Genomic DNA, 20,927 nt, shown 5'->3' on the forward strand with positions numbered 1-20,927 from the left:
CATGTGGAGTGTTTCCACAAGCTGCTGAAGCACGCATCTATGCCAAGAAGTTTGGAAGACAGTGACTCATCCAACTGACTGGAAAAGAGCCATGTTTGCACTCATTCCAAAGAAAGGTTATCCAACAGAAGGTGAAAATTATTTTTAAAATCACTGACATCAAATGCAAATACATTAACAGGAAACTCTCAGAGATTCAGGCTTGATTTAGAAGAAGTTGTGGAGCAAGGGACACCATTGCAGATCTCAGGTGGGTCTTGGCTGGCAGGGGAGAGATCATGATCACGAAGGTGATTTTCCCAGGGCGAGGCTTATCCATTGCACTCCGGATGTGCTGACCCCTGCGATTTCCCCAAATGTGGGAAACGCGACTGCATAATTTGTGGTAGTAGGGGACTGCGGTCACGCTCTTCCTTTGGTCATGCTTCAGAGCAGACCTGTCCTTGGAGAGGGATCTTACGCTTGGTTAAGGAGAGGGCCATAAACAAAGACCCTGGAAAAGATGGATTGACGCAGTGAATGCCGTCAATAGTATGTTTTATTGAATAAAATAGAGGGAAGGTTTGCGGGGGTGGGGAGAGGATAGGTGATTTGTTCTTCAGGAGAAAGGACTAAAATATTTCACAGGTTTAATATGGGGAGATTCCAGTAGATGAAATGTCACACTTCTCATTTACAGAGCTAAGGCACAGATTCAAGAGATAAGTGGATAACAATTTGGGGCCAAGTTGAGACCCAACAAAATAAAACCAGGGTCTTTAAGGTCAAGACTTCTGAGTACGCACTGTTGTATCTGAAAAGTTTGACCCTAATTATCCACTATTGATAAGTGCCAATTGGACAAGGCCACATAGACTTTCCCTGGTACCTAGAGAGTAAAGCTACTTCAAACATGTTAGGAAACTGAGAGCTACAGGCCTAAGTACTATGAGACCCACTGGATCAGATACAAATGTCCTCAGGAATTGTGGTTTCAAGGAGTCATAGCCATATCCTTTACATGGAAAACCTTATGTGTCCTTGTTTCAGACCAGGCTGCTAGTGGTGCCATTGACGAGTCACAATACATTGATCATAGTTCTAGTTAAGATTTCTAGAAATAATTTCATCACCTCAATATGTATGCGGTTCCTTGTGCAGTTAACAGCTACCAAATGCTCTGTCTCACGTCTCACTATCACTTACCAAAAACGTATTTAGTGTTCCTCCTGAAAGGAGTCTCTGCTCTTCCTTCAGAATGTACATTGAAATATTACTCATGGGGTCACAAAATGCCTCAAGCCCACAAAATGCCACAGGCCCTTAAAAACAAGTTGACACATTCTTTTTTTTCAAATCGTCTTATTAGGGACTCATACAACTCTTATCACAATCAATACACACATCAATTGTGTAAAGCACATATGTAAATTCATTGTCCTCATCATTCTCATAACATTTGCTCTCCACTTAAGGCCCTGGCATCAGGTCCTCATTCTTTCCCCTCCCTCCACACTCGCTCATGAACCCTTGATAATTTATAAATTATTATTTTGTCATGAATTTCCCTATCCGATGTCTCCCTTCACCACTTTTCTGTTGTCCGTCACCCAGGGAGGAGGTCACATGTAGATCCTTGTAATCAGTTCTAACTTTCCAACCCACTCTCTCCCTCTACACTCCCAGTATCACCACTCACACCACTGGTCCTGAATGGATCATCCACCCTGGATCCCCTGTGTTTCTGGTTCCTATCTGTACCACAGTACATCCTCTGGTCTAGCCAGACTTGCAAGGTAGAATTGGGATCATGATAGTGGGGTGAGGAGGAAGCATTTAGGAACTAGAGGAAAGTTGTATTTTTCATCATTGCTACATCACACCCTGAGTCTCCTCCCCGAAACCCTTCTGTAAGGGGATCTCCAGTAGCCTACAAATGGGCTTTGGGCCTCCACTCCACACTCCCCCCCCCCCGCCCTTAGTCACTATGGTAAGATTTTTTGTTCTGATGATGCCTGATACCTGATCCCTTCGACACCTCGTGATCGAACATGCTGGTGTACTTCTTCCATGTGGGCTTTGTTGATTCTGAGCTAGAAGGCCGCTTGTTTACCTTTAAGCCTTTAAGAACCCAGACGCTATTTCTTTTGATAGCCGGGCACCATCAGCTTTCTTCGCCACATTTGCTTATTCACCCGCTTTTTCTTCAGCGGTTGTGTTGGTAAGGTGAGCATCATAGAATGCCAATGTAATAGAAGAAAGTATTCCTGCATTGAGGGAGTACTTGAGTTGGGGCCCAAGGTCCTTCCTCCACCTTAAACTAAACCTATAAATATATGCACATAGATCTATTTCTGCATCCTCATATATAAATATATATGCATATGTACATGTTTTTATCTAGGCCTCTATAAATGCCCTTTGCCTCCCAGCTCATTCCTCTATTTCCTTTGACTTTCCTCCTGTCCCACCATCATGCTCAGTCCCCACCAGGGCTTCAGCAATTCCTCTTGGTTACATTACCCTTGATCATGCCCTACCAGGCCTCCCACACTCTCCTCACCACTGATTTGGATCACTTGTTGTTCCCTTGTCCCTGGCTTTGTTAACACTACTGCCTTTCCCCCAACCTTCTCCTCTCCCATGTCCCCCGGAATTGTCAGTCCCATTGTTTTCTCCTCGAGATTGTTTGTCCAGCCTATCTTATTTAGACAGACCTGAGAAGATAATAACATGCACAAAAACAAGACAGAGCAAAACCAAGCAACAATATACAACAAAACAACAACAACAAAATAATGACAAAAAACAACAACAAAGTATAACAAGAAAGAAAAGCTTGTAGTTAGTCCAAGAATCATTTGTTAGCCTTTAGGACTGTTTTCCAGTCCAGTCTGCTGGTACGCCATGCCCTGGCCCCAAAGTCCACCTTCAGCATTCCCTGGGGACCTCGTTGTTCCATTCCCTTGCTGCTCTGTTGCACCCCCTTAGTATTTTGCCTAGGTGTGGTGGGATCAGGTCAGGTGCAATTCCCACACTGTGTCTCCGGTGTTGTCCCCTGTAGGGCTATGGGTCAGTGAGGGGCGTCATGTCTCATAGTGGGACTGGCCAAGTGGTCCTTTCTGTGGACTGGCTGTTCTAGTTGGGAACATCGTCCTCATGCCAGATGTGAGGCCAGATGTGCTCCACTTTCTCCTCCTCCCACTTCATCTGCTCCCCTGTGCTCTGATTAGATATGTCCGACTCCGAAAGCTGCAGATTCAATGCCAACCTTTGAAATAAATTGTTCTGGTGAGTGGGTCAGGTGTCCACTTAGTAGTTGAGATTGGAGCTGGATCCCCAGACTTCTCCACTGGTTCCCTGCTCCAACGCCGACATGTTGCATTCAAATCTTGGAGCACTGGGTTGAAGTCTGGTTCCTCTTTCCCTGTGGAGATTTAAACAATACCCTCTCTTTGGGTGGGTTAGTGCCCTGTGCCCCCACTAACCATTTCTTTTTTATTACTCTTTTTTCCTTTTGCCCAGCTATTTTTTAGGTGTCTGTCATGTGTATCCCTGTATTTGGTCTGGTCCCTGCCATATTACCTGGTCCTCACCCCCCAGGAATGTTTGTATACAGTAGCTTTTTCCCTATGCCTTAAAAAAATTTTTTAAAGCTTACCTCAGCAGACTCATGTGGTACTTGTCCTTTTGTGCTTGACTTACTTGGCTTAGCATTATTTCCTCCAGTACTTCCCATGCAGCATTGTGCTTCATACGTTCATCACTGCTTCTTAGCGATGCATAGTATTCCTTTGTATGTATATACCACAGTTTTTTAATCCAATCATCAGTTGATGGAAATTTGGGTTGTTTCCAACTCTTTGCAATTGTGAACGGTGCCACAATGAATATTGGAGCACAGATGTCTGGCCTTGGTTTGTTTCTTGCCTCTTCTGGGTATATGCCCAGTAGGGGGATTGCTGGGTCATATGGTAGCTTGATTTCCATCTATTTAGATATGGCCAAATCGATTTCCATAGGGGCTGTACATCTTTACAGGTCCACCAGAAGTGGATGAGAGTTTCTGTCGCCCCACAGTCCCTCCAACACTTGTTGCTTTCTGATTTTTTTAATTGGGCTACCTTTGAGGGTGTTAGATGGTACCTCATTGTTGTTTTAATTTGCATTTCCCTTATGGCTAAAGATCGGGAACATTTTCTCACATGTTTGTTGGCCATTCAGATTTCTGCCCCCTGTGAAACTTCTGTTCAAGTCCTTTGCCCAGCTCTCAAGTGGGCAATCAATTTTGGGGGGTTTTTTTGGGAAGCAAGCAGAGTATTATAGATTTTAGTAATAAGGCCTTTGTCTGATGTGTCATTGCTTAAGATATTTTCCCAGTCCGTGGACTCTCTTATTATGCTCTTGGTGAATTCTTTCGATGTACACAGGTGTTTTATCTTCAGTATATCCCATTTGTCAATGTGTGCATCCTCTGTGTTTGTGTCCTTCCGTATTTCTTTTTTTTTTAATATAGTTAAAGTTTATTTTTTTAACAATTTATTAGGGGCTCATACAACTCTTATCACAGTTCATACATATACATACATCAATTGTATAAAGCACATCTGTACAGTCTTTGCCCTAATCATTTTTTCTCCGCTTTTCTTTTTTTACATTTTATTAGTAACTCATACAACTCTTATCACAATCCATACATATACATATATCAATTGTATAAAGCACATCCGTACATTCCCTGCCCCAATCATTCTCAAAGCATTTGCTCTCCACTTAAGCCCTTTGCATCAGGTCATCTTTTTTTTTCCCTCCCTCCTCTTTCCCTCTCCCTCATGTGCCCTTGGTAATTTATGCATCGTTATTTTGTTATATCTTGCCCTATCCGAAGTCTCCCTTCCCCCAGTCCTTCCGTATTTCTAATAGCCTGTGTATTCCCTGTGCCAAATTCTTAAGTTGGTCCCAAATCCCGCATTGATGGCCCTAATAGTTTGGGGTTTAACTTCAAGGTCTGTGATCCACCTTGAGCTTGGAGTGAGATAAGGGTCTTGCTTCATCTTTCTGCAGGTAAATATCCATTTTTTTCTGTTAAAGAGGGCATCTGCTTCCCATTTGATATTTTTGGGGCCCTTATCAAAGATCAGTTGTATATATGCTGATGATTTTATTTCTGGGTTTTCAGTTCTTTTCCATTGGTCTGAGTATCTGTCATTGTACCAATATCAAGTGGTTTTGACAACTGTGGCTGTATAGAATGGGCTAAAGTCAGGTAAAGCAAGCCCTCCCACTGTGTCCTTCTTCTTGAGTTTTCTGCTAATTCTCGGCTTCTTCCCTCTTCATATGAAGTTAGTAATCAGTTATTCCAATTCTTTGAAGAAAGATAAAGGTAATTGTATCGGGATGGCATTAAACTTATATAAGGTCTTTGGCAGAACTGACATTTATGACTATATTGAGTCTTCCAATCCACGAACAAGGGATATTCTTCCATTTGTTGAGGTCACTCTTGGTTTCTTGTAATAGTGTTCTGTAGTTTTCCCCATATAGATCTTTTGTTCTTTTAGTCAGGTATATCCCTAGATATTTCCATTTATATCTGGCTATTGTGAAGGGTACCACCTTTTTTATCTCTTCTTCTGTGGTCTTATCCAATGTGAATAATAATCCGGTAAACTGTGTTTGTTGATCTTGTATCCTGTCACTCTGCCAAACTCCTCTATTGCTTCCAGTACTCCCCTTGTGGACCTCTTGGGATTTTCTGTATATAAAATCATATCATCTGAAAATAATGACAGTTTCACCTCTTCCTTCCCCTGAAGAATACCTTTGATGTCTCTTCTTTGCCTTATGCTATTAACTAAAACCTGCAGAACGATATTAAATAAGAATGGGACAAAGGGCATCCTTGTCTGGTTCCCTTTTTCAGTGGAATTGTGTTAGTCTTTTCTCAATTGACTACCACGTTGAGTGTTGGTTTTTCATATAAAGCTTGTATTGTCTTGAGGAATTCCTATCTTCCATTCCTATCTTCTCAAGTGTCATAAACAGGAATTGGTGTTAGATGTTGTCGAATGTTTTTTTATGCATCTATCGATATTATCATGAGGTTCTTATACTTTTTCATGTCAATGTGATGAATAATAATAATGGTCTTTCAAATATTGAACCATCCCTGCATCCCTGGTATGAATCCCACTTGGTCATAGTGAATTATTTGTTTTACATACTTTTGTATTCTGTTGGCTAGTACTTTGTTAAGGATGTTTGCATCGATGCTCATTAGGGATACCAGTCTGTAGTTCTCAATTCTTGTGGGATCCTTGCCCGGTTTTGGTATCAGAGCTATACTAGCTTCATAGAGGGAGTTCGGTAGTTTGCTGTCTTTTTCTATTATGTGGAAGAGTTTGTGTAGTATTGGTGTTAGTTCTTCCCCAAATGCTTTGTAGAACTCTCCAGTGAAGTCATCTGGTCCAGGAGATTTTTTTGTTGGTAATCCCTTGATAACCTTGTTTATTTCTTCTATTGCTATGGGTCTGTTGAGATTTTTGATGTCCATTGAGGATAGTCTAGGGAGTGATTGATTTTCCAAGAATTTGTCCATGTCTTCCAAATTGCTCAATTCATTGCAGTACAATCCTTCATAGTACTGTGTAAGTATCCTTTTTTGTTTCATTCGGGTCTGTTGTAATGTCCTCTGTGGTCCCTTATTCTTGCTATTAAATTTGTTCCCTCCTTTCTTTGGTTAGGTTTGCCAGTGGACTGTCGATTCTGTTTATCCTTTCAAAGAACCAACTTTTAGCAGCAATATTTTCCCCATAGTTTTCTTATTTTCCCTCTCCTGAATCTCAGCCCTGATTTTTATAATTTCCTTTCTTTTTCATTAGTAGGATTGTCCTGCTGACTGCTCTAGTTGTTGTAAATTTTGTGCAAGCTTATCAATCATGAGTCTCTACTCCTTTCTCATGTGTGCATGTATCACTATGAAACTTCCTCTGATAAGTGCCTTCCTTGTGGCCCATAAGTTTTGGTACATCGTGTGCTCATTCTCATTGGTTTTTAGAAATTTCCTAATTTCATCTCTGATCTGTGGCAGTACACATTCCTTTTGCAGTAGAGTTATTCATCCTCCAATTGTTTGCTCTTGTTTTCTTTGTCTTCGTTTTGTCGATTTCTAGCCTTATGGCACAGTGGTCAGAGAGAGATCTGTATATCAATGTGCTTAAATTAATGTAGATTCACCTTATATGCCAACATATGGTCTATCTTTGAATATGTGCTATGTGGGCTTGAGAAGAATGTGAATTTGGATGAATAGCTCTGTAAATATCTATCGGGTCAAACTGTCTAATTGTAGTGTTTAGATCTCTAGCCTCCTTGTTGAGTTTCTTTCCCTATGATTTTTCTCAGTGAGCAGTGTGTTGAAGCCACCCACTATAATTTTTGAGGCTGTGATTTCTTTTTTCAATTTTTGGCGTGTTTGGTTGACATATTAAGCGGGTCTCTCATTCAGGGAATATATGTTCACAAAAGTTAGTGGTTCTTTGTCTACCATTCTCTTGAGTATTTTATAGTGTCCCTCCTTATCAGATACTTTGGAAATCATCAAACTGATATTAGCATTTATTTAAGACCACAGTGCATTAAAACACAAAACCAAAACTAAAACAAGTGGTGCATATTCCTGACCAGATTTTAGAGAACAACTGTGTTTATGGCCTTTAAACAACTATCAAAACACTTAACAACATAAGGCATTATTAGGTTGTCCTTTATTGTTGCTTGATTCATTCATTTCAAAAATATGGTAACTCACTGTAAAACTTTACAATTCCCTAATGACAAAGACATTTAACATGTTATCATATCCTCACCAAGATACCTTAATCTTTGGTGTCTGGTTTGAATTTCTGGTTTTCTGAGGCTTGTGTGTGAGGAAGTGATAGGTTGTTTTACTTTTTATTTTTTCTTATTTAATTTATACTTTCAGATATATGTGCAGCAATATTATCTTCTGGTTGTTCCTCTGTTCCCCTTGTTGTCATTTGTCCCCAAGGGCTCTTTTTTGTTTGTGTTTTCTTTGTGGCTTTCATTGATCACTATTGCAGTCCTATAAGGCAGAAGTGATATTTCCTCTATACAGATGAGAATTTTCCAATGACTAAAAAATTCTTAGTATCCATGGTGATGCAATGGCTTAAGTGTTCAGCCACTAATGGCATGGTTGTTAGTTTAAACCCACCAGCCACTTTGCAGGAAAGCGATTAGGCTGTCTGCTTCCATAAATATCTGAAGTCTCTAAAGCACTGTGGAGTAGTTCTACTCCATTTTATTGGTTCACTATGAGTTGGAATTGACTTGGTGGCATCAGCGTGTTTCAGGGTGACTGTTCTAATACCTTTTACCTACATGACACGTGGCCCTTTCCTCTCATTAAACGAAGATTCTCATCAGCTCTGGGGTTGAGAGAATTTCTTTCTTTTGACATTTTATTAGGGACTCATACAACTCTTATCACAATCCAAACATACATCAATTGTGTAAAGCACATCTGTACATTCTTTGCCCTAATCATTTTCAAAGCATTTGCTCTCTACTTACACCCTTTGCATCAAGTCCTCTTTTTTCCCCTCCCTTCCCGCTCCCCCTTCCCTCAAGAGAATTTCTTAAGAGGAAAAAAAAAATCTTATACTGTGTGCCAAATTTACTCTCTCCCCTTACACCAGATTGAACTTTACCCAGGTGGGCCCCTATCCTACAACAGTCATACACTGTTCTCACATGAGAATGATAGGTATTTGCCTCAAAGGAAATGTCTCCAACTCAAATCAGTACTCAGACTTAAATTTATACCATATTGAACATTTTGTATCAAAACTGAACACATTACTAGTAGTTACATTTTACTAGTAGTTTTCTATTTATTGGATTGTTTTTGCTCTTTTTCTTGCTTTGAATTAGTATTTTATAAATATTATTTACATTAATTGAATTATTAAATTATTCTTGCATGAACTTTTATAAATCTATCCTGTTTTATAACATGAATTTTTAACAATCTTATTTTATGTTTAGACAATAATACATTCCTTCCATTGAGCATAAGGATAATTTAATAACATATTTCCAATTCTTTCTTCCTTATCTTCTGTCCCTTTTTAAACAAAATCACTTGAATATAATAGATAAGTATACAAATTTGTTATTGTTTTAAATATTAGTTATCTTTAAAGACAATTAAAATAATAAACAATGTTAAATTTTCCTTAATTTAATTTATTATCCCTGAAGAAATTCTTTCAGTGTTAGTATCAGACATATACTATTGTAAACTTGATTATAGTGGATTTAATCATGGAAAAATATGGTACAAGGTCACTTGATTTCCCTCTTGACTCAACCTGAATTTTCTCTAGGGTTAAATATCTTTTTATTTTTCTATGAGAGTAAGTCCTTGTCTGTTTTAAACTTATTAGGAATAGACTTTTATTTCTTACATTTAATTTTTATCTTTATGTAATTATAATTGTCTAGAAGTGTTGGACACACAGAGACAATAACTGATTAAATCGTTTATCAAGGACAGGGGTGGGGACAGGACTGAGCAGCACTTCACACTGTTGTACAGAGGGTCACTTTAAGACAGAACTCAACTCAACAGCACCTAACAACAAGAAACCAAAGGAGATCTACACAAATGGAAGAATGTCCCTGGCTCATGATAGGAAGGCTCATTATGTAAATATCAATATTACCCAACACAAATTTTAAATACCATTCAATACTGATCCAAATAATAACTTCATTCCATAATCAAATGTTAACACTAATTACTAACTTCATATGAAGGGAGAAGAGACCCAGGATAAGCAAGAAAGACCAAAAGTGCAACAAAGTAGGAGAACTCACACTACCCAATCTCAAAACCTATTATACAGCCACATTAGGCAAAACAGCATAGGACTGATCAAATCATAGGTACACTGACCAGTGTGTGTGTGTGTGTGTGTGTGTGTGTGTGTGTGTGTGTGTGTGTGTGTGTGGTGGTGCGGGGGGGGGGGGCAGAGACAACTTACAAATAAAGTCAACCACCTGTAGGCAACTGATATTCAAGAAAGTGCCAACAATTAAATGGGAAGAAACCATTCTCTACAACCAATGGTGATGGCAAAATTGGATCTAAATCTACAGAAGAATTACACAGGACCCATATGACTTCTCATGTACAAAACTGAACTCAAGATAGATCAAAGACCTACCTCCATGTACAGACCCATAAAGATCACCAGTGGGAAAACAGTTACATACTTAAGGGCCCAAATACAGGGCATACACGTTTCAAACACAGCAGAGGAGGTCCACATAAGAGAAGCAAAATAACTGAGTAATTCTTTGTATAATAAGACCCATATATACATCAAAATAATTCAATAAGAGAATTAACAAACAAACAAAAAAAGAGAATTAACAATTATTTCCTGGACTGGAAAACAATCATGACCAATGACACAGGGGCAATTATATACCACTAAAATATATAGAATGATGCAAGACTTTAATAAGAAAAAATCCAAATAACTCAACAATAAAGGCAGTAAAAATTATACCTAGACGGTTAATCAAAATAGGCATCTAAATGTCAAATAGACACATTAAAAATGTTCCTGATCGAGTGAGCACTCGGCTTGCAGCAACCATAGAAAATGTTCCTGATCATGAGCCATACAGAAGATGCAGATATGAAAAAAATGTAGATATATCATTTTACACTGAAAATGGTAGCCCATGAAAAGAAGGAAAGAAAAACAGAAATAAATGTACCAGAGAAGAAGCAGAGAGATTGGAACTCCCAGACACTGCTGCTGGTAGTTCTGTCCAACTACTCTGTAAAGTGATATGGTGATACCACAAACAAATGGGATAATAAACTGCATGTATTCCAGCAAGGCTTTTAGTGGGTATACTAAGATCACAAATTAAAGATAGACATATGAATGCCCATGTTCATCAAAGTACTCTTCAAAATATCATAAAATTGGCAATAACCAAAAGCCAACGAATAGAAGATTAGATAAAGCAACTTTGGTACATACACAGAATGGGATACTATATATGTGTAGGACACCGACAAAGCTCATCACTACACAGATAGACCTAGAGAACATTATGCTCAGTCAAAGCAGTCCATCTCAAAAGGGCAAACATTGCATAAGCCAACTATCAGCATAAACACCAACACAGAGTCTGAAACCTATTCTCAGATTAGGTAATCATTTCATATGATGCCCCAGGCAATGTTGTTACATGACTCTAGCTCAGCTCAATTTAATAGTATCACTTACTTTGCTGTTATTAAAGGAACGGAAATATTCCATTGGACTTAAAGCTGGAATATCCTGGAATGGAGGCGCAGATGACTGCTAACCCAGAGTCGTGGGCTTCAGAGTATGATGCAAGGATTTCAAATGGTAAAGCCAAATTCAGAGGAGGGAATGTTATTAGAGGTTCAATCCGTGGGTATCAGAGTTGAAGTTCTTTCTTTGTTTCTTTTGCTTGGCTTTGCACTCTCCAGAAACAAACTTAAAAAATCCCCCCAACCCCACTTGCCTTTCCAGCACTCTCAGGTGCATTCAGGGTTATTATATTTGATGATTGTTAGTTCTGTGATGTGGCTTTGTTAAAGGGAGTGGTGATTAATCTAATCTTCTGACTTTGATCATTTTTAAGGGAGCACTCTGAACCAAAGTCTGGCTTGGGACCTTAAAAGTATCCATGTCTCTCCCTCGGGGGAATTATGGGCCCAGGAGAAAATTTCTGACCCTGTCCAGGATAGAACTTATTTTTCTCTTTTCCCTCACCTCCCCTCCCAACACACTCACATCTTTTCCCCAAGTTACAGTAGTTTACCACCTGTGACCATAACATCCTGTTTTGGTGTCATTCGCTTGTACACTTAGGCAATTATATCTTGCAGATGACAGGAGCTGTATTATGGGGGAAAATATTGTTCCCTCTGTTCCTCTTGGTGTTTATATGGATTAATCAGTACAGTAAACTTGTATAATCAGATATCATATTTCTCCAAACACTATAATTACCAACTATTTGCCCCAGGACACCATATCTTCCCCTCAGATATCTTTCTAATGAAAGCATCTCCCAAAGAGCACATTAGTCTGCTGATGAAGAGCAGCCCAGGCTAACCCTTAAACTCTAGAAACGAGAGTGCACAGCCATGGGCTGCCCAGGTCTCCCCATTCACTGAACAGATATGATTATGCACAAATTCCAATTGAGTCTGCTGACCTAAGGTTCCCTGGTGGCAATTATAAAAAGGAAGAAAAGATGATGAACAAGAGAAACAGTGGATATCTGTGATAGTTTGCTGAACAGGATGTCTTTGTGTTTGCAGATGTCTAGGGTAAAGAGCAGCTGGTAGAGTCTGGGGGGAGACCCGAGGCTAACTAGACAATGTCTCTGCATTTACCAGCAGTTATGAATGGATTGCATCAGCCAGCTCCAGGGGAGGGCCTGCAGTGGGTCTCAATTACTAGTACTAATGTTGGTACTACACCCTACATAAGCTCAGCGGGTGGCTGATTGGCAGTCCCCAGAGATAATGACAAGAACATTCCCTATATTCAAATAGTCAGGCTCAAAGTTAAGGACATAACCTTGTATCACCATAAAAGAGACACTGTGAAGGGAATCATTAAATGTTTATACACAAAACTCCCTACAGTGGGACACTGGACTTCAATGATTGCTGAGGACCCTCGGACCCAGGGCTCAGTTCCAGCAGACCAAACAGAGAGGAGTTAAAAGCTGACTTCCTGTCAGTGTCTCGGGCTTCCTCTCTATCTTACCATTTCCCTTGAGGATCTCTCTAGATGTGTGGGTTTGTATCAAACACTGAATTAAAAACATTTCATTGTAATATGAGGAAATGCCCTTCTGTTCCCAAAGAGCAGAAGACCACACATGGAGGCACATCATGCAGAGGGAACAAGGCAAAGCTGAAGGACCTGTCTGCTCTGACGCAATCCTGTCCCCAGGAACTGCTATGAGGAGGAGAGGATATAGGATGGGTAGGGGTTCCCTGAAATGTGCTCAGTCCAGGGTAGACCAGCGAGAGCACAGTGGTATCCTCAAGCCACAATTGCTCATCAGAGCTGGCAGGTGGGTCTGAAAAACTGGTGGCCTAAATCCTGCTACCATCCTAAGCCACTGACTGGGAATCAGGACAGAAGAAGTGACTGGTTTCAGAGGACACATTTGGGGTCCTTGGAATAGTGTGCTCCTGTGCTTGAAGCAAGGAGAGGTACTTATTCCTGAGGAAACTCTACACTTTCCCTTGTGGGTTTGATTGTGTATAAATACCCAAAGTATTTATAATGTGTCAGCTCTTAGAGACCATGTTAATTTAAATAATTTCATTTCATAATTTTGATTTAAATATAAGTGAAAATCAATAAATTTTAATGTAGCTTTCATTTTATTTAACTCATGATTTTCAGGACACACGCAGGCACCATGTTGGGAGGAAGCGCAGTCAAAAGGAGAGATCCAGGTGCTAGAACAAGGTGCTGATCCTCAGCCCTGTATGCATTCCTAGCTTACAACCAGGCCAGCTGGCCAGACTTAAGACAAAGCCATCTTGGAAGAAAAGGCTCCATTCATCTGTTGAGCTTTTCAATCGGGCACTAGAAAAGATCTGGAATGGAACCATCTCCTCCATGCCATCTCTTAGTGATAGAGTCAGAAAAACAGAAACAAAATTTGAAGCTGCAAAGTTTTATTCTTGTTTACCAATTAACTGAACACAGCTAGTGAAAATTTGATTATATATTCCTTTGATCATAGTTTTATCATTTTGATGTTCCAGAATATTGAAGTACTTAGTGCACCTGAGTATATGACTGACCAAATCTAACCCCATGGTTGGTGCACTGGAAAACAAGCCCAGTATATCTGAGTTAAGAGTCTAAAATGTTCCTTGATAGTTCAGGGAGTACTCATGAACTCATTCAGGATATGTTTAGTAGACCTGACGTCCTTCTATTTTCAAAGGACAGAAAGCCATACACGGAGGCACATCATAAGAGGGAACAAGGCCAAGCTGAAGGACATGTCAGCCTTGATTCAAATCTGTCCCCACTAACTGCAATTGGGAGGAGAGGATATAAGATGGTTAAGATTTCCCTAAAATCTGCTCAGTCCTGCATAGACCGGCAAGAGCATAATGGAATCTTCAAGGCACAAATGCTCATCAGAGCTGTCATGTGGGTCTCAAAAACTAGCTTGCCTAAGTCCCGCTGCCGACCTCAGCCACTGTGAGTCAGGACAGAAGAGGTGATGGATTTCTGAGGATACATTTAGGTCCCCTCAGGTCGTGTGCTCCTGTGTTTGAAACTAGGAAAGGTGTTCTTTTTTCCATAAAACTCTTGTCTACAGTTTCCCTTGTGGTATTGATTGTATAGGCCCCCAAAGTATTTATAATGTGTCAGCTCTTATAGACCAGTGGTTCTGAACTGTATTAATGGCATGACCCTTTAATAGAATTCCTTATGTTGTGGTGACCCCCCCCAACCATAAAATGATTTTTGTTGTAACTTTATAACTGTAATTTTGCTACTGTTATGAATTTGGCGACCCCTGTGAAAGGGTTGTTCAATCCCCAACGGGGTCACAACCCACAGATTGAGGACCATTGTTAGACATATTAATCTAAATAATTTCATTTCAAAATTTTAAATTAAATATAAATGAATATCAATAACTTTATGTAAATTTCCTTTTCTATATCTCTTGACTTTCAGGAGACACTCAGGCATCATGTTTGGAGGAATTTAAGTCCAAAGGAGAGATCCAGGTTCTAGAACAAGATCCTGACCTTCAGCCCTGTATGCATTCCTAGCTTACAGCCAGGACAGCATGCCAGACTTAAGACAAAGCCATCTTGGAAGAAGAGGCTTTATCCATCTGGTGAGATTTTCAGTCCGGCACTAGATAAGATCTGGAATGGGACCTTATCCTCCATGCAATCTCTTAGTCATAGAGTCAGAAAAACAAAACAACAAAGTAGTTAGAATTTTAATCTGCAAAGTTTTATTCTTGTTTATCAATTAACAGCACAACTGCATGAAATTAGATTATGTTTTCCTTGGAATCATATTTTCTGCCATGATTTCCACATTTCAGAATATTGGGGTTTTTTAGTGCACCTTCAGTATGACTGACCAAATCTAACTCCAAGCAGTGTTTATGACTATTGTTTGCAGATTCACAGTGAATCAGAACTGACTACAGGACACCTAACAAGTACACAGCATCAGCAAAACAGTATCTGCTATGTTTAAGACTAGTATTGCAGTCACTGTATCAATGCCTCTCCCTGAGGACTTTACAGAAGGAAGTGTCTTCTCCATAGTCATTGCAGTCAGCACAGAATATCTTCAGATTATCACACTGCAGTCTGAGGACACTGCCACCTATGACTATGTAGAAAACACTGTGAAAATTCACATCCTGAAAATGTCCCAGAAACCCAGGACAGAGGGAATGACTTTGACAATTTGCATGCTGTCTCTCTCTATTTTTCTCCACGTAATAGTTAAAGCTTTGAGGAAAAAAAGCTTTCATTTCCTGTGCAATATTTTCCAATTGGGGGCTGTTAAACCAGGTCCACAAATGAGAAGAAACTTTCTTTGACTCAAATCATACAATTAGGCCATACACACAGTCACCAAGTCAATTCTAACTTATAGGAGCCTTGTAGGGTCTGGAATGCAAATTATTTGGAGGCACACCCTTTAATCATCCTTGCTAGAAGCTGGATTTCAGGTGGTCAATGCCCTACCCACTGTGCATCTAGGGTTTCTTAATGCTCATAGCACTTAAACAAAATAAAACCAATGTAGTACTGTTTTAGATTCCTTGGGGGGTGATTCTGATGCACTGTGTCCCATTCTGCACAGAGCAGAACTGCATTTCTATTTTAAAGGCTGAGACCTTTGAGAACTAATTCATTAAGCCTGACTTACAAGGTATTCTGGGTGAATCACGATTTGGTTGAGTGCAGTGTTGTAAGGACTTAAGCTTGACTCGTGTGCCCCGATTTTAGAATTTAGAAAAAATGGTGTCCAGGTCTCTTTAATCACTAAAATAGGTAACCTTTCTCTTCCACACCCAGTTTTGCTCCTTCACAGTGTATTATTACCCAAAAGTCAATATCCTCCTTTTCTCAGAATGTGCCCTTTTTTCTCATACCCCATTCCACCCTACTTCACAAACTTAAGATTAATGCTTATCTTAGTTTCTATAAACTGCTTCCTGAAAGAAATGTGGAAGCCTCAACCTTTCTTTGCTTACACTTTGTAATATCCTCAACCCCTACTGATTGCCAAACCGACTATGGTTTTTGCTCTTATAAACCTACCAGAATATCATTTTGTGCCTTGGGGAATTTCAGAGAGTTTGAATCCTCCCAAAGTCCACTAGCTAAAATAAGGATTCCCAATCTGGACATAAATGAAATTACACCACTTATGCACATCAGAAGACTACATTAGAAGAGTGAAATGGAGGAGGGGTCAAGATGGCAACCAGGTGAGCCACACATACTGAAGGCTCTTTTGGACATGGTGGGTTAAGTGTCCTGGTAGTCGAATGGAAGGATTCTGGTGAGAGATGCCCCTGGATCTGCCCCCCACCCCCACCCCACACATCTGTCCTGAGCCGTAGACTCAGTGATCTGGGATCGATTCTTGGGAAATCTCGGCTCATCAGGCTGAGTGACCCCAGTGCACCCCCACCACTGCTGTGAGCAGTGATTTACTCACTTCACACCCAGGCCGGGCCTCCACACCAGGAGCTGCTTGGCTGCCCCGCTGAGACACGCAAAGCTATGGTGGGACTCCCTACAACAGCTGCCCACACATGGGACCCCACTAGGAGAGAAATTTCCCTTTCTCGCAGTTCCCCTCTCCCCACGTGGCAGCAATTTGCCTGGGCCCGGTAACTGACCTGAAATCTACCAGTAGCTGGCTTGGTGACTTGCACTAGGGAAAATCCGCCCCCATTGTTGCCTGGGACCTCGCCACCAGCACCCTGGTCTGCCTGCCTGCTCCTGTCAGCTTCGCTACTGCTCCCTGTCAGGGAGGCTGCATGACGGTGCACCCTTTCAGGTACCAACGCTGGGAACTCTCCACCAGCATGCACCCGCTGCCGAAGCCCATCCAGCTTCTACCCACAGAGCCACTTCAGGCTGGCCCATGCCACTGCGGTGGCCTGAGGGGTCCCAGTGCTGGCAGCCCCAAGCGCTAAGCCTGCCTGCCCCAGCCCGTTCCCACAGTGCAGAGGGCTGTCCCCACTGCCCCGTGTTTCCCACCAGAACCACTTCTGCCCTTTCCTGGCCTGGCCCATGCAACTGCAGAGCCCTGTGCAGCCCTGCGGGGTTCACAGCACGGCCCGAATGATAAGCGTTCTTGCCTGCTAAGGAGGCTAATGACAATCTTTGGGTTTCCTGCTGGAGCTCTTTCTGTCCACTCCAGATGGCCCAAGCAACTGCAGTACCCCAAGGCGTCCCCAGCACCAGCGGCCCCAAACGCCTTCTAGCCCCAGCCCAGTTCCTGCTGGCAGAGGAGGTGGGCATCTTGGTCTGGCATTTTCCACAGCACCTCTTGCTTCCCCAGTCCTTTCAGGCTGGTGCAGTTGGCTCGCTGCTGTGGTGCATTTCCTGGATGCCTAACCTCTGCCTACTGGCTAAACAAAACAGACCTGCAGGGACCTTGGGAAGAGCATGCTTGATCTGAAGAGCATTCATTCCCACATAGCCTGGCTTTGGAGCCCTTGATCAGCACCCTTCGGGTGACAGTGCGCTCTCCCCAACATATGCCTTCAATTCAGCATCTTTAAAAATTGGAGGCAAAGGGGAAAATAATCTGTTTTTCTTTTTTTTTCTTTGACCATTTGCATTATTATCATTTCTTTTTCCTTTTTTTTTGATTTTATGTTTTTCCCTATTAAATTTTTTTTTAAACAAGGAAAAAGTCTAAGTGTGCCCTGACAGACCAGGTCAAAGGATCCTAGGAGCATACATTTAGGCTCCAGCCTCCACTCCAGTCACTGAAACTTCTTACCACTGTTGGCCACTGAACCATCAATGGACTCTGCCTACTAAGGAGTCTGACCCACCTCTATAGAAGGTCATATGTAGCCCCCAGAAGCACCTTTAATAGTAACTAATGGAAGGTGTTAAGGGGCCCCTGGTGTCCCAGAAACATGGGGCCTATGAACCAATCGAGGAAAAATCAACAGACCACATCAGTCCCTACAAAAATCCAGAGACAAAACACAGTAGCAGAGTTAATGACTCTCATAGAAGAATCAGACACAGATCTGTCACAGAAGGAAATCTTCAGAAGTCTGCTCAGAGTAATACAGGAGCTGAAGGAAGCAATGCAGAATAAGGATAAAATGATAAAGGAGGTGAAGTCCACAATAGAGGGGATGAAGTCCACACACCAAAGGGAAACACAGGTGCTAACGGATGAAGTAGCAGAAGCCAAACACAAGCTTACAGAATTTACGATTACGCTTGAGGAGGCAGAGAACGGTATCGGTGATCTCGAAGACCCACAAACAGACATATGCAATTGGGAAAGACCGTCAAATAGGAAAATCAAAGAAGCAGAAAATAACCGGAGATCAATGACAGATGCTATGAAGAGGAATAATATTCAAATAATTGGTCTACTGGAGGAGAACACACCACAGAAGTCGACAGCCAAGATAGTGGAATAATTTCTGGAAGAAAACTTTCCCACCTTAATGTGTAAGAACCAGACACTCGTACAGGAAGCTGAACGAAACCAACTAGATTAGACCACAAGAATAACTCACTAAGACATATAAGAGTAAAAACATCCACCTTTCAGGAAAAAGAGAAAATTTTAAGAACAGCAAGAGAAAGGAAGGCAGTCACATACAAAGGATATCAGGTAAGAATATGCTGAGACATATCAGCAAACACTATGAAGAGGAGAAAGTGGAGAAACATCTTCTAAAAGCTGAAAGAAAAAAATGCCTCCTCCAGAATCCTTTACCCTGCCAAATTATCCATTAAGATAGATGGGAAAATAAGGGTCTTCCAGGACAAGGAAAGAATAAAAGAACATGCTGCAAAACACCTGACCCTGCAGAAGATACTGGCTGACTCATTGTGGCCAGAGGTTCAACCTCCACCAGAAACAAGCAGACCACCATATACCCCATCTCTATCCAGAAGCCAAAATGCCAGTAACAATTACCAAGACAACAGGGCCTAAGAGAGAAAAGAAGACAAAATAGAAAATCTCTACACTGATATGAAAGGATAGGAAAACACCCAAAACCCAAGACAGGGTGTAAGAACACTGAATGCACAGATTTTAATAATAACTCTGAATTCCAATGGACTCAATTCATACACGGAAAGAAAGGAGACTGGAGGACTGGCTCAGAAAACATAATTCATCAAGATGTGCCTTCAAGAGACACATCTTAAGCACACAGGCAAAAATAAACTAAGAATAAAGGCTGGCAGAAGTATACCAGGCAAACGACAACTTAAAAAAAAGCATGGTGGCAATCTTAATCTTTGACAAAATGGATCTCAAGGTTCAAACCATAAAAAGAGACAAGGAGGGACACTACATAATGCCTCAAGGCCCATTAAACCAAGAACCAGTTAGCATATTGAATATTTATGCACACATTGGAGCGACAAATTTCATCAAACTATTAAAAAGATGAAAAAATAAATCACATATTGAACCATCATAGAAGGTAACTTGAACACTATCAGGGAAAGACAAATTAATTAGGCAACTGGGCCTGACATTTGTACCACTTTCCATACAAATCCAAATAATTCACATTCGTCTCAAGGTCACATGGGTCATTTTCAAGAAGAGACTACATGCTGGGACACAAGTCAAGTCCGTGTAAATTCAAATACATAGATATTATTCAGACGTCTTTCTTGGATCATCACGTCATAAAGCTGGACATTAATAAAAGTACATCCAGAAGAGCAAGGGCAATCAATTGGAAGAGCAAGAGCAATAAAAAAGATAAACAATTATCTCCTGCGACATGAATGGGTAGGCCCAGATTAGAGAGGATATTAGGAAGTGTCTAGAAAGTAATGAGAATGAGAATACAACATATCAAAACTTATGGGATACTGCGAAGGCAGTTATCAGAGGTAGCTTGATATCATTAAATGCATATAAAAAAGAAGAGAGAGGGGTGAAGACGGTGTAGTATGGAAGAGACCAGACCAAAACCAGGGATGTACATGGTAGGCAATGGTGGAGGAGGAGGGGAAAGGAAAACAAAAGGATGAATACAAGGAAGAAAAGGGTAGTGGGGTCATGGGGCATTCATCCACCCAAGGGGAGGGTATTGTTTATATCTCCACAGGGAAAGTGGGACCAGACTTCAACCCAGTGTCGCAAGGTGTGAATGCAATATCCCGGCGTGGAGGAGGGAACCGGTGGAGAGGTCTGGGAGGCTGGCCCCAGCACCATAAATTAAGTGGATTCCTGCCCCTCCCCCGAAAAGAATTTGTTCGCTGAAGACAAATGGGTGCATAAGCAAATGTGGTGAAGAAAGCTGATGGTGCCCGGCTATCAAAAGAGATAGTGTCTGGGGTCTTAAAGGCTTGAAGGTGAACAAGCGGCCATCTAGCTCAGAAGCAAATAAGCCCACATGGAAGAAGCACACCGGACAGTGCGATCACGAGGTGCCCAAGGGACCAGGTATAAGGCATCATGCAAAAAAAAAAAAAAGATATAAGTGTGTGTATGTATGTGTATATGTATATATGTATATATATATATCATATTAAATGAAGGGGGAAGTGCAGAGTGGAGACCCAAGGCCCAAGTGTCGACCAATGGAGATCCCCT

General features: G+C 41.1%; 1 non-coding gene across 1 annotated transcript; it reads left to right on the forward strand.

The window, feature by feature from the left end:
- The first annotated feature begins 253 nt into the window (after nucleotides 1–253).
- On the forward strand, nucleotides 254–417 carry LOC142428174 (U1 spliceosomal RNA). The gene has a single exon (XR_012780146.1). It is a non-coding gene; the product is annotated as a U1 spliceosomal RNA (small nuclear RNA).
- Nucleotides 418–20,927: the final 20,510 nt, after the last annotated feature.

Source organism: Tenrec ecaudatus, chromosome 15, assembly GCF_050624435.1.
Source record: "Tenrec ecaudatus isolate mTenEca1 chromosome 15, mTenEca1.hap1, whole genome shotgun sequence".
Taxonomy (NCBI): Eukaryota; Metazoa; Chordata; class Mammalia; order Afrosoricida; family Tenrecidae; genus Tenrec; species Tenrec ecaudatus.